This window comes from Heterodontus francisci, chromosome 14, assembly GCF_036365525.1.
Source record: "Heterodontus francisci isolate sHetFra1 chromosome 14, sHetFra1.hap1, whole genome shotgun sequence".
Lineage (NCBI taxonomy): Eukaryota > Metazoa > Chordata > Chondrichthyes > Heterodontiformes > Heterodontidae > Heterodontus > Heterodontus francisci.
This window is the reverse complement of record NC_090384.1, coordinates 99,114,914-99,128,949: the sequence shown is the minus strand read 5'-3', so window position 1 is coordinate 99,128,949 and position 14,036 is coordinate 99,114,914. Positions and strand designations below refer to the sequence as shown.

The 14,036-nt window shown below is 44.8% G+C and overlaps 1 protein-coding gene across 5 annotated transcripts in view; it reads left to right on the top strand.

Annotated features, from left to right (window-relative positions):
- The first annotated feature begins 4,916 nt into the window (after window positions 1–4,916).
- dnajc24 (DnaJ (Hsp40) homolog, subfamily C, member 24) overlaps window positions 4,917–14,036 on the top strand; it is a 106,699-nt gene continuing 97,579 nt past the window's right edge. For all 5 annotated transcript variants that reach the window (XM_068046600.1, XM_068046599.1, XM_068046603.1 and 2 more), the window contains exons 1-2: window positions 4,917–5,135; window positions 10,627–10,710. The gene's annotated coding sequence lies outside the window, so the exon portion shown is untranslated. The remainder of the gene's footprint in view (window positions 5,136–10,626; window positions 10,711–14,036) is intronic.

The window sequence follows — 14,036 nt, the reverse complement described above, 5'->3', positions numbered from 1 at the left end:
CACTTGGGAGTCATTAGCTGGCAAAAGAGGTAAATTGTGACACATCCTGTGGACTGGTGTGCACTACCACAATGACCAGTTGCTACAGAAGCGTGGCAACAGGTCTCAACGTCAAAAACAACAACTCACAGTGTCACTTGGCAGTTTCACGTGCAGCACTTGTTGCAGAACCTGCCTCTCAAGGATTTGCCTTCACAGCCATCAACAAGGGTGCACCAAGAGAAGACACCCTACCTAAATGGATTGTTTGTTGTGTGTCCCCCATCACCTTTAGTAGATGGAAAGATGCCAACCACAAGCACTTTATTTGAACCCTTCATTGTCCTGACATCTCCATTGTTTCCTCCTTAATTACGTTCATTTTTATTCTTTAATAGGATGGGGGCATCACTGGCAAGGCCAGTACTTGTTTCCCATCCCTAATTGCCCTTGTCAACTGAGTGGCTTGCTAGGTCATTTCAGAGGACAGTTCAGAGTCAACCACATTGCTGTGGGTCTGGAGTCACATGTAGGCCAGACCAGGTAAGGACAGCAGATTTCCTTCCCTAAAGGACATTAGTGAACCAGATGGATTTTTACGACAATCGATGATGGTTTCATGGCACCATTACTGAGAAGAGCTTTCAATTCCAGATGGTGTAAACATGATGGGAGGGCTTTTTGATAGAGGGTCTGTTTTGTGTTGGGGGTTGGGGAGGGCGACATGTGAGGGCAGAGGGTTTAGCATAAATGTGCCATATGGCTTCATGCACATAAGTTATTTGAAGTGTGTCTGTATGAGCCCATTGTGGGCTTTTCTAGCAGCCAGGTGAGTGACTGCAGACACCCTGACCACATCAGATTCCTCCTTGTCCAAAGATGCAGAGCTGTTAGCACTTTCCTCCTCCTGTAGCTCCATTTTTCTCTGCAGCGCAATGTTGTGAATGGCACAGCAGACCATTACTGTTCGCAACATCCTTGCTGATGCATACCGAAGGGCTCCTCCTGATCTCCCCAGGCACCTGAATCACATCTTCAGCAACCCAATGGCTTGCACAGTGATCACCCTTGTGCGCATATGGTTCTTGCTGTACCTTTCCTCTACATCAGTGGTAGGGCTCCTCACAGGTGTCAGCACCCAAGTTTTCAGAGATTAGACCTTGTCTCCAAGGAGCTACCTGCTCACTCTGTTTGCAGGTGCAAAGACCTGTGGGTAATGTGACTTTTGCAGAATGAAGGAATCAAGGCAGCTTCCGCGATATTTTGTGTCGACACGTTTGAAAACTTTCAGGTGGTCACATACCAGCCGGACATTGATGGAGTGGAATCCCTTCCTATTGATAAATACTCCCGGATGATTTGTGGGTGTTTTGATTGCCACCTGTGTGCAGTCTATAATTCCCTGTATTTGTGCGAATTATGCCATTGCAGTAAATGTGACAGCCCTCTGTGTCTGATTAGCCTCATCAGTGTCAAAGTGGACATATGTGGCAGCCTTAACAAACATGGTAGCACTCTTTAAAGGCTTTCTAACCTGTCAGTTTCATTGATCAATGACTCCTCGCTCTGCTCTCGCCTTGTTGACCCTGGCGAGTTCCACACAGCTTGGGAAACTAGTGCGCTGGCTATTAAACTCAGAATTCTGAGTTAATGGCACAATTTGTTGGGTTATTACTCATTGAAATTAAAGACCCGATAGCTCCACAGGGGTTTCCTGCATGCTTCCTAATGCGCGCCAGTAAAACTTGAAAGTGGGATCATGTCAGGTTTCCAACATGCCGGCATTTTCCGGGGATTTAACTCCTCTGCCTGCATCTGAACTCACCCACCTCCCCACCTTGGAGGTAAAATTCTGCCCCAAATTCCCAACTTTTGCATTAAAATAAAAGCAAAATACTGCAGATGCTGGAAATCTGAAATAAAAATGAGGGCAAGAGATAACAAAGGAGAAGGTGTAGAAACATTTCATGTTTGTACTTGCTGCTGTTCAATCTTCAGTCCATTAACACCCTATCTGTACTAATGCTTTGTCTTTCAACAAAGCATTAACATATTGTTTGCCTTTGCTCCATGACCTTTTGGTCAGCTATGTGGGCCTTGTCCAATCCCCACCCCCACCTCACTTGCTTATAACCTTTGACATTTCTAATATTTGTCAGTCCCGAAGGTGGGTCACTGACCCGAAACGTTAACTCTGCTTCTCTTTCCACAGATGCTGCCAGACCTGCTGTGTATTTTTATCCCAACTTTTGCAATCTGTTTACGATGCACTTTGTGACAACCACTCTGCATCAGCAGATACTGTTTACTTTTATAAACCTTTTTGAGCAATACTGAAGTTACAACTGCTGACAGCTTCTTGCTCACGGTAATTAGCCCTTACTCAGGCAATCACTTGCAACTGATTGACAGTTAACTGCCACTTATAGGCAGTTTCTGTTCAGTGTTGACAAACTTGCAGTTTCTTTTACAGTTTTTTAAAGTTCTAACTTAAATTTAAAAAGTGAAACTAGTTTTCAGTTTGACATAACTCACCCAATACTACTTACAAGAGTTCCACTTGCACCAAAATCCCAATTTTTACACTCAGTTTGCGATGCACTCAGTTTACGACCACTTTGTGCCGATCACTTCATACCTTCTAATTCATACCCTCTAAACGCAAGCCATGCCTCCAAAATGTACGTTCGTATGTAAATCTATACTCCTTTCCCCTATTCCATACCCCATCCCCTATTGTATACTCCATCTCCTCCCCCATTTTCCATAGCCTCTGTTCTCTTTCCCATACTCCCATCTCCTGCCTCTATCCCCTATCCCATCCCATACCCTCTTTATCCCACAGCACAGAATCATATAGCACAGAAGGAGGCCATTGGGCTCATTGTGCCTATTCTAGTTCTTTCATAGAAAGAATCATAGTAAGTTTAAGGCATAGAAAGAGGCCACTTGGCCCATCGTGTCTGTGCCAGCCAAAAAACGATCCACCTCTTCTAATCCCACCTTCCAGCATTTGGTCCGTAGCCCTGCAGATTACGGCACTTAAGGTGTAAATCCAGACTCCTTTTGAATGAGTTGAGGGTCTCTGCCTCAACTACCATTTCAGGCAGTGATTTCGAGCCCCCACTACCCTCTGGGTGAAAAGGTTTTTCCTCATCTCCCCTCTAATCTTTCTACCAATCACTTTAAATCTATGCCCCCTTGTCACTGTCCTCTCTGCCAAGGCGAATATACCCTTCACCTCCACTCTATCCAGGCCCCTCTAAATTTTGTACATTTCAATCAGATCTCCCCTCAGCCTTCTCTGTTCCACGGAGAACAATCCCAGCCTATCCAATCTTTCCTCATAGCTACATTTTTGCAGTCCTGACAACATCCTCATAAATCTCCTCTGTACCCTCTCTAATGCAATTACATCCTTTCTGTAATGAGGTGACCAGAACTGCCCACAGTACTCATGTTATGGCCTAACCAAAGAGTTGTACAGTTCCAGCATAACCTCCCTGTTCTTATATTCAATACCTCGTCTAATAAAAAAAAGGATTCCATATGCCTTCTTAACCACCTTATCAACCTGTGCTGCTACCTTCAGGGATCTGTGGACATTTAGTCCAGGGTCCCTCACTTCCTGTACACTTTTCAGTATTTACCCATTAATTGTGTATTCCTTTGCCTTGTTTGACCTCCCCAAATGCATCACCTTACACTTCTCCAGGTTGAATTCCACTTACCACTTTTCTGCCCATCTGACCAGACCATCAATATCTTCCTGCAGCCTACAGCTATCCCCCTTGCTATCTATCTCAGCCAATCTTTGTGTCATCTGCAAATTTCTTGATCAGGCTCCCTACATTTATGTCCAAATCGTTAATATATACCACAAAAAGCAGGGGACCCAAGACTGAGCACTGTGGAATGCCACTGGAAATAGCTCTCCAGTTGCTAAAACACCCATCATCTATTGCCATTTGTTTCCTGCCACTGAGCCAATTTTGTATCCACCTTGCTTTGAAAGAGCTATCCAATTATTTCTACTTCCCTACGCTTCCCCTGTAGCTCTAACCCATACCCTCTGTTCCCACTTTTCCCCGTCACATACTCTATTTCCTACACTTTTGTCCCCTATCCCTTTCCCCTTCAACACTATTCTGGACCCCATTCCATACCCCCGACCCAATCATAGAATTTTACAGCTCAGGAGGCCATTCAGCCCATTGTGCCTGTGTCAGCTCTTTAAAAGAGCTATCCAATTATTCTCACTCCCCTGCCCTTTCCCCATAGCCCTTCTGCAAAACCACTATCCCCTATCCCATCCCCAATCCCATACCCCTCATCAATTTCATGCTCCCAATCCCCGAATCGCATATCACCCAATCCCATATCCCCCGAATTTCATACCCCACAATCTATTGCTCCCCAATAGCATACCCCCATCCCATATGCCCAATCCGATATCCTTTGTCATACCCCCAAATCCCATATCCCCCAATCTTGCAACCCCTTGCCATAACCCCAATCCTGTAATCTCATATCCCCACTAATGCAACCTCATATCCCTAAATTCCATATCCCCCAATCCCCTAATCTCATACCCCACCAATCCCATATCCCGGACCCGTCCCAATCCCACATCCCCCATCCCAGGCTCTCAGCTACTTTACAAATATGGCGGTGAAGCGCTTGATTCTCCTCTCGAGCCAATCGCAACTGCCCGATTCCCAACCGCCCAATCGCAACTGCCCGATTCCCAACTGCCCAATCGCAACTGCCCGATTCCCAACCGCCCAATCGCAACTGCCCGATTCCCAACCGCCCAATCGCAACTGCCCGATTCCCAACTGCCGCTCCGAACCGGCCAATCCCTCACTGCTCGCCGTTCCACTGCGCGCGCCGCCGGCAACGGATTTTTATATTCAAATAAAGAGGTCCGACGCATTAAAGTTTCCCTTCCGGTGGCAGTGTTGTTCGAGCCAGTCAGTTCTGTTTTGAAGCCCCTTCACTGGGTTCCGGTCACGGCGCATTGGTGGGCTTGGGTTAAAGGGCCGTTGTTGTGCTCCGGAGGCCGCGTGTCAGCAGCCTGAGAACCGAGGCCGGTGGCAGAACAAGCCTCAAAAGCCGAGCTGTTAGGGGAATGTTCATGAAGTGACAGCATCGCTGTGAGTAGCGGGGCGGTTAGGAAACGAGCAGGCGGAGAGTGAACGGAAAATAACACATACACAGATCAGATCATATCTCCCAACCTCGAAATGTGGCGGCTTTTGATCGAATGTCCCATTTTGACGTGCCGCCACATTTTGTGCACAGCAAGATCCCGCAAAAAAAGTGAAGCAAGAGCACCTAAACATTTTGGCAGGACACAGGAAAAACTACTTTTTTCTCTCTTTTTAATAAGATTCTGGAATACCGCTGGATTTTTTTTGTTACATCCGCCTGAGAGGATAAACCAGACCTTGACCGAAAGTCTCATTCTAACAGATGGCACTGCCGACAGTGCAGCACTCTCTGCTGCACCGGGAATGTCAACCTGAATTATAGGCTCAAATTCTGAAGTGAGGTTTGATCTCTCAATTCTGCTCCCGCCCCGAACTAGAAAACTTTATCAACTTTGCTTCCAATTTCCACCCTTCTCTCACCTTTACATGGTCCATCTCTGACACTTCCCTTCCCTTCCTCGACTTCTCTGTCTCCATCTCTGGGGATAGGTTGTCTACCAATATCCATTATAAGCCCACTGACTCCCACAGCTACCTCGACTACACTTCTTCACACCCTACCTCCTGTAAGGACTCCATTCCATTCTCCCAGTTTCTCCGTCTCCGACGCATCTGCTCTGATGATGCTACCTTCCATGACGGTGCTTCTGATATGACCTCCTTTTTCCTCAACCGAGGATTTCCCCCCACTGTGGTTGACAGGGCCCTCAACCGTGTCCGACCCATTCCCCGCACCTCTACCCTCACCCCTTCCCCTCCCTCCCAGAACCGTGACAGGGTTCCCCTTGTCCTCACTTTTCATCCCACCAGCCTCCATATCCAAAGGATCATCCTCCGCCATTTTCGCCACCTCCAGCGTGATGCCACTACCAGTCGCATCTTCCCCTCCCTTCCCCTGTCAGCATTCCGAAGGGATCGTTCCCTCCGCGACACCCTGGTCCACTCCTCCATTACCCCCACCACCTCGTCCCCGTCCCAGGGCACCTTCCCTTGCAATCGCAGGAGGTGTAATACCTGCCCCTTTACCTCCTCTCTCCTCACTATCCCAGGCCCCAAACACTCCTTTCAGGTGAAGCAGCGATTTACTTGTACTTCTTTCAATGTAGTATACTGTATTCGCTGCTCACAGTGTGGTCTCCTCTACATTGGGGAGACCAAGCGCAGACTGGGTGACCGCTTTGCGGAACATCTCCGCTCAGTCCGCAAGCAGGACCCTGAGCTTCCGGTTGCTTGCCATTTCAACACTCCCCCCTGCTCTCATGCTCACATCTCTGTCCTGGGATTGCTGCAGTGTTCCAGTGAACATCAACGCAAGCTCGAGGAACAGCATCTCATCTACCGATTAGGCACACTACAGCCTGCCGGTCTGAACATTGAGTTCAATAATTTCAGAGCATGACAGCCCCCCACTTTACTTTCATTTTTAGTTATTTTTTCTTCCCTTTTTTTTTTGGCATTCCTTTTTACATTTTTTACAATCTTTTTTTGTATTTATTTCAGTTCATCTTAGTTTGTTCAGTTTGCTCACCCACTGTTTTTTTCAGGTTGTTTTTCTTCAGGTTTGCACTTGCTGATGTTCAATATTCAGTATATTCACACCTAATCTGTACTAATGCTTTGTCTTTCAACACACCATTAACATATTGTTTGCCTTTGCTCCATGACCTTTTGGTCAGCTATGTGGCCTGGTCCAATCTGCACCTTCTCCTTTGTTATCTCTTGCCCAACCCCCACCTCACTTGTTTATAATCTGTGACTTTTCTAATATTTGTCAGTTCCGAAGAAGGGTCACTGACCCGAAACGTTAACTCTGCTTCTCTTTCCACAGATGCTGCCAGACCTGCTGAGTGAATCCAGCATTTCTTGTTTTTGTTTCAGATTTCCAGCATCCGCAGTATTTTGCTTTTATTGATCTCTCAATTTCCTGATTACATAGCAAGAGTGTTAACAATAACAAGTAAAACCTTGCATTTGAAATTCTTCATTGTCGATTTATTTTGTAACATGTTGAGTGATTGGGACGATTGAAATTCTGCAGTTCCTGTGTATTAGAGAGAAAATAGTAAATTAAACAAGGATAGCCAGTTAACCTGGAGGTCACCTATCCTAACATCCTTATGTGGTTTGATGCCAAACTTTATTTGATGCTCCTGTGAAATGCTTTAGGATGTTTTACTACATTAAAGGTGCTATATAAGTGCAATACTTGTTGAGGGAAATCATTGAAATAAGGGGAGGAGATCTATGTTAAAGCAGCCTAATAGATATGGCTCTTAAACAGAAGCATCACTACATTTTGTTGATTAAAAAGTTCCAAAAGCAAAGCTGCATGATAGGTTCCTCTTTTCTTGAGTTTAGGGTTAAAAATATACAATCTAACTCGATGGATCAATCTGTGTATTCTGATGTCTGTAGCATAACTAACTTGATGAAATGACTTGGTTGACATATGAGTTAGGAGTAGGCCACTCGGCTGCTCAAGCCTGCTCCACCATTCAACAAGATCATGGCTGATTTGATTGTAACCTCAACTCCACATTCCTGCCTACCCCCAATAACCTTTCACCCCCATGCTTATCAAGAATCTGTTTACCCCACCTTAAAAATATTTAAAGTCTGTGTTTCCACTGCCTTTTGGGGAAGAGAGTTCCAAAGATACTCAACCCTCTGAGAAAATAGTTTCTCCTCATCTCTGTCTTAAATGGGCCACCCCTCATTTTTAAACAGTGATCCCTAATTCTAGATTCTCCCACATGAGGAAACCTCCTTTCCACATCCACCCTGTCAGGACCCCTCAGAATCTTGTATGTTTCAGTCATATCGCTTCTTACTCTTCTAAACTCCAGCGGATACAAGCCTGGCTTGTCCAACCTTTCCTCATAAGACAACCCACCCATTACGGGTATTAGTCTAGTAAACCTTCTCTGAACTGCTTCCAACACATTTACATCCTTAAATAAAGAGACCAATACTGTACACAGTACTCCAGCTGTGGTCTTACCAATGCCCTGTACAACTGAAGCATAACCTCCCTACTTTTGTATTCAATTCCCCTCCCAATAAATAATCTATTAGCTTTTCTAATTATTTGCTGTACCTGCATATTAATCTTTTGTGATTTATGCACTCGGACACCCAGGTCCCTTTGCATCTCAGAGCTCTGCAATCTCTCACCATTTAGATAATATGCTTTTTTTATGCTTCCTGCCAAAATGGACAATTTCACATTTTCCCACATTATACTCCATTTATCAGGTCTTTGCCCAGTCACTTAACCTATCTATATCCCTTTGCAGCCTCCTTATGTCCTCTTCACAACTTATTTTCCTACTGTTATGACCAGGTGAGAAATGTACCTAGGGGCTGTTACTATCTCCACCTGGTCTTATTGTAACAGTTTAATTTTAAACACATTGTGTTTTGAGCTCCCGCTTTGTGAATTCTTGTTCACAGCTTTCCGATTGTAAGGCAAAGTAATGAGCACAAACAGGCTTTCTTTGGTTTAAAGAAGAAAAGTGAAATTTATTAAACTAACTTTAATACGGTTCACACCTACAGATATACGACACACCTACGCTAGCATGCACGTGCAATATACACGTGCAGATAGGGACAGAAAAGACAAGAAAAAACAAAGTGGAACAATTTGAGGCAATATCTTGTTACTCTGCTTTGAGCTCGCTGTAGTCCTTGTTTGGTCTTGCGTTTTGTTGGGGTCCAGTATTCTGCTTAAACCTTGTTCATGTAGGAAACTGTTCTCTCTTTGAGGTTCACGTGTCTTCGCAATATTCAGTTCTCAGAGAGATGAGCAGGCAGACAGGAGAGGAGGTAATTCCAGCTTTAGTTGCAGGAACACATGGGGTTCTGAGTTCAAATTCTGTTTTCCAGTTTAAAACTCTCTTAGTTGGCCAGCAGGTGGTCATGTGACCCACTGGTTTGATCAGGTCTCTTCTGTGTATTGGGGCAAGGACTGGTTCCTTTGTTTCAACACCGTCTGGTCCTATGCAAATGTCCATCCAGCCAGGGGCTTGCAATTTTAAGTTTTAATGCTCATGTGGCAAAATCGTGTGTAATTCAGTCTTGGCAAGTGGGGGGTTTGCCTAACACTACCTATCTTTATGTCATCAGCAAATTTCACAACCATACCTTCAGTCCCTTTATCCAAGCCATTTATATAAATTGTAAAAAGTTGAGGCCCCAGCGCTGATCCCTGTGGCACACCACTCGTTACATCTTGCCAACCAGTAAATTACCCATTTATGCCTACTCTCTGTTTCCTGTTTGCTAGCCAATCTTCTATCAATGCCAAAATGTTATCCCCTACACGATGAGCGTTTATTTTCTGCAATAACCTTTGATGTGGCACCTTATCAAATGCGTCTGGAAATCTAAGTACAGTACATCTACCGGTGCCTCTTTATCCAGCACATGTTACTTCTTCAAAGAACTCCAATAAATTGATTAAAGATGACCAGTAAAAGATGTGTGCGTGGGGTAAAAAGAAAGAAGCAAACATGCCATAGAGGAAAGACAAAGCAGAATAACACTACTTTCTCCTGTAACCACCAATGATGCTATCACTTTTAATAACATGATAGAAATAGGAGCACTAATCTGATAAAGCTAACAATCAAATGGCTTAAAGTGTGAGTGGAGCAGCAAACTTTAAAGTCACATTATAAAGGAGAATGGGGCACTATGGTTCTGTTTCCATTGTTATAGATGGAAGTGGCTCACTCCTCGGTTCAGGTGAACACCAACTCTGTCATTCTGGTGTCTCAACGCTATGCATAATCCACATTGTTAATACAGAGTAGGAGGGTGAGTGCTTTTCTTGAGGTATATACAAAATTTTAGGTTGCCCTGACTGCAGACATACATAACTCATATAACCTTAGGAACTGTAATATGTTTACCTTGCAAGTAAAATGAATGAAGAACATCTGTGAAACTGAACCCATTTAACTCCCTTTAACTCCCAAAGTGGATGACAGTGATCGACAGCCCGGTTACCAGCTCAAATGTTGAACGTAGGTTAGCGTTTTCAAGAGTGAATGAAGGATTGAGTTACAGCCTGTCCTTGTCTCCCCAGTCTTTTGGAGTAAATGCTGGTGCATAATGCAATAAAGACGTTACATTAGGTTGCAGTGGTGTAATATTATTGGAGTACGACAACAATGCTTACACTTCAAAAGTACTTTGTTTGCTGTAAAGCATTTTGGAACGTCCTGAGGTTGTGAAAGGCATTTTTTTTTAATCATCACCATTTTGGACAGTTCTTGACGAGGTTAAATTCCTGAAATAATCAGGAATGAGCCACTTGGAGAATTCTACTGGAACTCCTTCACATTGACCATTGAGTAAATTTGTGCTGCATCAGTCACTTTCTATTTTCTTTCTTTGCTGATTATGTTGTCTTCGTCCCTCTTTGTAGCGCCATTGAAGATTGATGCAACGTCCCTGAACGGAAGAGGGTCGTTGGATCAGTAGGATGATGCCATAACTCTCAAGCAGTGAGGTGAGGTATTGTGTCACCCTGTAGATTTGATAAAACCCTCAGGTGTGCAGTGTTCAGAATCCAGTTGTTGAGTTTGTGTTGCAGTTTAAAAAATCTTTCAGAACCCTTTATGTGTTACACCTATATGCCAAAATATACTACTGCAGTAAAACAACAATTTTACGTGCTGTTTTAAGTGACAGTGCTTTCACAAACCAAATCTTTGAGTTGATTATGTAATTTTTAATGACGCTTGCAAAATATTTCAATTAGCATTTCCTTCACTACCGCAACTATTTTAAAATCTGAAGTTAAAATATAGTTTTCAACAGTGTGGTTAGATTTGAATTTACAAATGCATTTAAATGTGAAGAGATTCAGCAACTCTAAATCTGACATTCTGCACTCTGAGATTAGTCCTGCATATGCCACACATGTTTGTGACCTGCAACTAATCATATGTTACGCCGAAAGTGTAACTTAAAGATCACAGACCTGAAATGCTAACTCTGCTTCTCTCTCCATAGATACTGCCAGACCTGGGTATTTCAGCACTTTCTGGTTTTTATTTCAGATTTCCAGCATCCGTAATATTTTGCTTTTATTATCATATGTTATACGGCATTAAATGGAATGTGGGAACATCAGTTGATATTGGTTGGAACTGTGTAACCTCTACATAGGAGCAGCAATTTATTTAAAATACCAACATTTATAAAATAAAGCCTCATAGCAGTACTGGGGAGGCAGTGGTGTAGTGGTAATGTCACTAGACTAGTAACCCAGAGCTCCAGGCTAATGCTGTGGGTACATGGGTTCGAATCCCACCACGGCAGACGGTGGAATTTGAATTCAGTTAATAAAAGCTAGTCTGGTGGTGACTATGAAACCCTTGTCGAATGTTCTAAAAACCCATCTGGTTCACTAATGTCCTTTAGGGAAGGAAATCTGCCCTTTGAAATGGCCTAGCAAGCCACTCAGTTACATCAAACTGCTACAAAGTCTAAGAAAAGGAATGAAACCGAACGGAACACCCAGCATTTACCAAAGTACAGGAAACGACAACGGCAAACCCAGCCCTGTGGACCCTACAAAGTCCTCCTTACTAGCATCTGGGGGCTTGTGCCTCAGACTAGTCAAGCAACAGCCTGACATAGTCATACTCATGGAATCATACCTTGCAGACAATGTCCCAGACACCACCATCACCATCCCTGGGTATGTCCTGTCCCATTGGCAGGACAGACCCACCAGAGGTCGTGGCACAGTGGTACACAGTCAGGAGTCCTCAACATTGACTCCAGACCCCATGACGTCTCGTGGTATCAGGTCAAACGTGGGCCAGGAAATTTCCCGCTGATTATCACCTACTGCCCTCCTCTCAGCTGATGAATCAGTACTTCTCCACGTTGAATACCAATTGGAAGAAGTACTGAGGGTAGCAAGGGCAGAAAATGTACTCTGCATGAGGACTTCAGTTTCCATCACCAAGAGTGGCTCGGTAGCACTACTGCTGACCGAGCTGGCCTAGTCCTAATGGACATAGCTGCTAGACTGGGTCTGTGGTAGGTGGTGAGGGAACCAACAAAAGGGAAAAACCTACTTGACCTGGTCCTCACCAATCTACCTGTCGCAGATGCATCTGTCCATGACCGTATTGGTAGGAGTGACCACCGCACAGTCCTTGTAGAGACGAAGTTCCGTCTTCACACTGAGGGTACCCACCATCGTGTTCAGTGGCACGACCACCGTGCTAAATGGGATAGATTTCTAACAGATCTGGCATCCATGAGATGCTGTGGGCCATCATCAGCAGCAGAATTCTGTTCAAGCACAATCTGTAACCTCATGGTCCAGCATATCCCCCACTTTACCATTACCACTAAGCTAGGGGACCAACCCATGTTCAATGAAGAGAGCAATGAAGAGAGCAGTAGGGCATGCCAGGAGCAGCACCAGGCTTATCTCAAAATGAGGTGTCAGCCTGGTGAAGCTTCAACACAGGACTGCTTGCATGCCGAACAGTGGAAGCAGCATGCAATAGACAAGGCTAAGTGATCCCACAACCAATGGATCAGATCTAAGCTCTGCAGTCCTGCCACATCCAGTAGTGAATGGTGGTGGACAATTGAACAACTGACAGGAGGAGGAGAAGGTTCCACAAATATTACCATTCTCAATGATGTGGGAGTCCAGCACATCAGTGCAAAAGGCAAGGCTGAAGCATTTATTATCCATCTTTAGCCTGAAGTGCTGAGTGGATGATCTATCTCGGCCTCCTCCTGAGGTCCTCAGCTTCACAGATGCCAGTCTTTAGCTAATCCGATTCACTCCATGTGATGTCAAGAAACGGTTGAAGGCACTGGATACTGCAAAGGCTATGGGCGGACAACATTCCGGCAATGGTACTGAAGACTTGTGCTCCAGAACTAGCCATGCCCCTAGCCAAGCTGTTCCAGTACAGCTACAACAATGTGGAAAATTGCCCAGGTATGTCCTGTACACACAAATCAGGACAAATCCAGCCCGGCCAATTACTGCCCTATCAGTCTACTCCCGTCATCATCAAAGTGATGGAAGGTGTCGTCGACAGTGTTATCAAGTGGCACTTGCTCAGCAATAACCTGCTTATTAATGCTCAGTTTGGGTTCCACCAGGGCCACTCAGCTCCCAACCTCATTGCAGACTTGGTCCAAACATGGACAAAAGAGCTGAACTCAAGAGGTGAGGTGAGAGTGACTGCCCTTGACATCAAGGCAGCATTTGACCGAGAATGACATCAAGGAGCCGGAGCAATACTGAAGTCAGTAGGAATCGGGGAAAACTCTCCACTGGTTGGAGTCATACCTAGCACAAAGGATGATGGTTGTGGTTGTTGAAGATCAATCAACCCGCTGCAGTTCTTGCCGTGCAGGTACAACAACAGTGCTGTTAGGAAGGGAGTTCCAGAACTTTGGCCCAGCGACAGCAAAGGAATGGCGATATAGTTCCAAGTAGTTCACAGTATTTATGTGGCTGGTCCAGGTCAAGTTCTGGTCAATGGTGACACCAGGATGTTGATAGTGGGGAATTCAGCGATGGTAATGCCATTGAATGTCAAGGGGAGATGGTTAGATTTTCTCTTGTGTGATGGAATACTCTCCACTTGCCAGGATGGGTGCAGCTCTAACAACACTCAAGAAGCTCAACACCATCCAGGAAAAAGCAGCCTGCTTGATTGGAACCCCATCCACCACCTTCAACATTCACTCCCTGCATCACTGATGCACAGTGGCAGCAGTGTGTACGATCTACAAGATGTACTCCAGCAACTCATTAAGACTCCTTCGACAGCACCTTCCAAATCC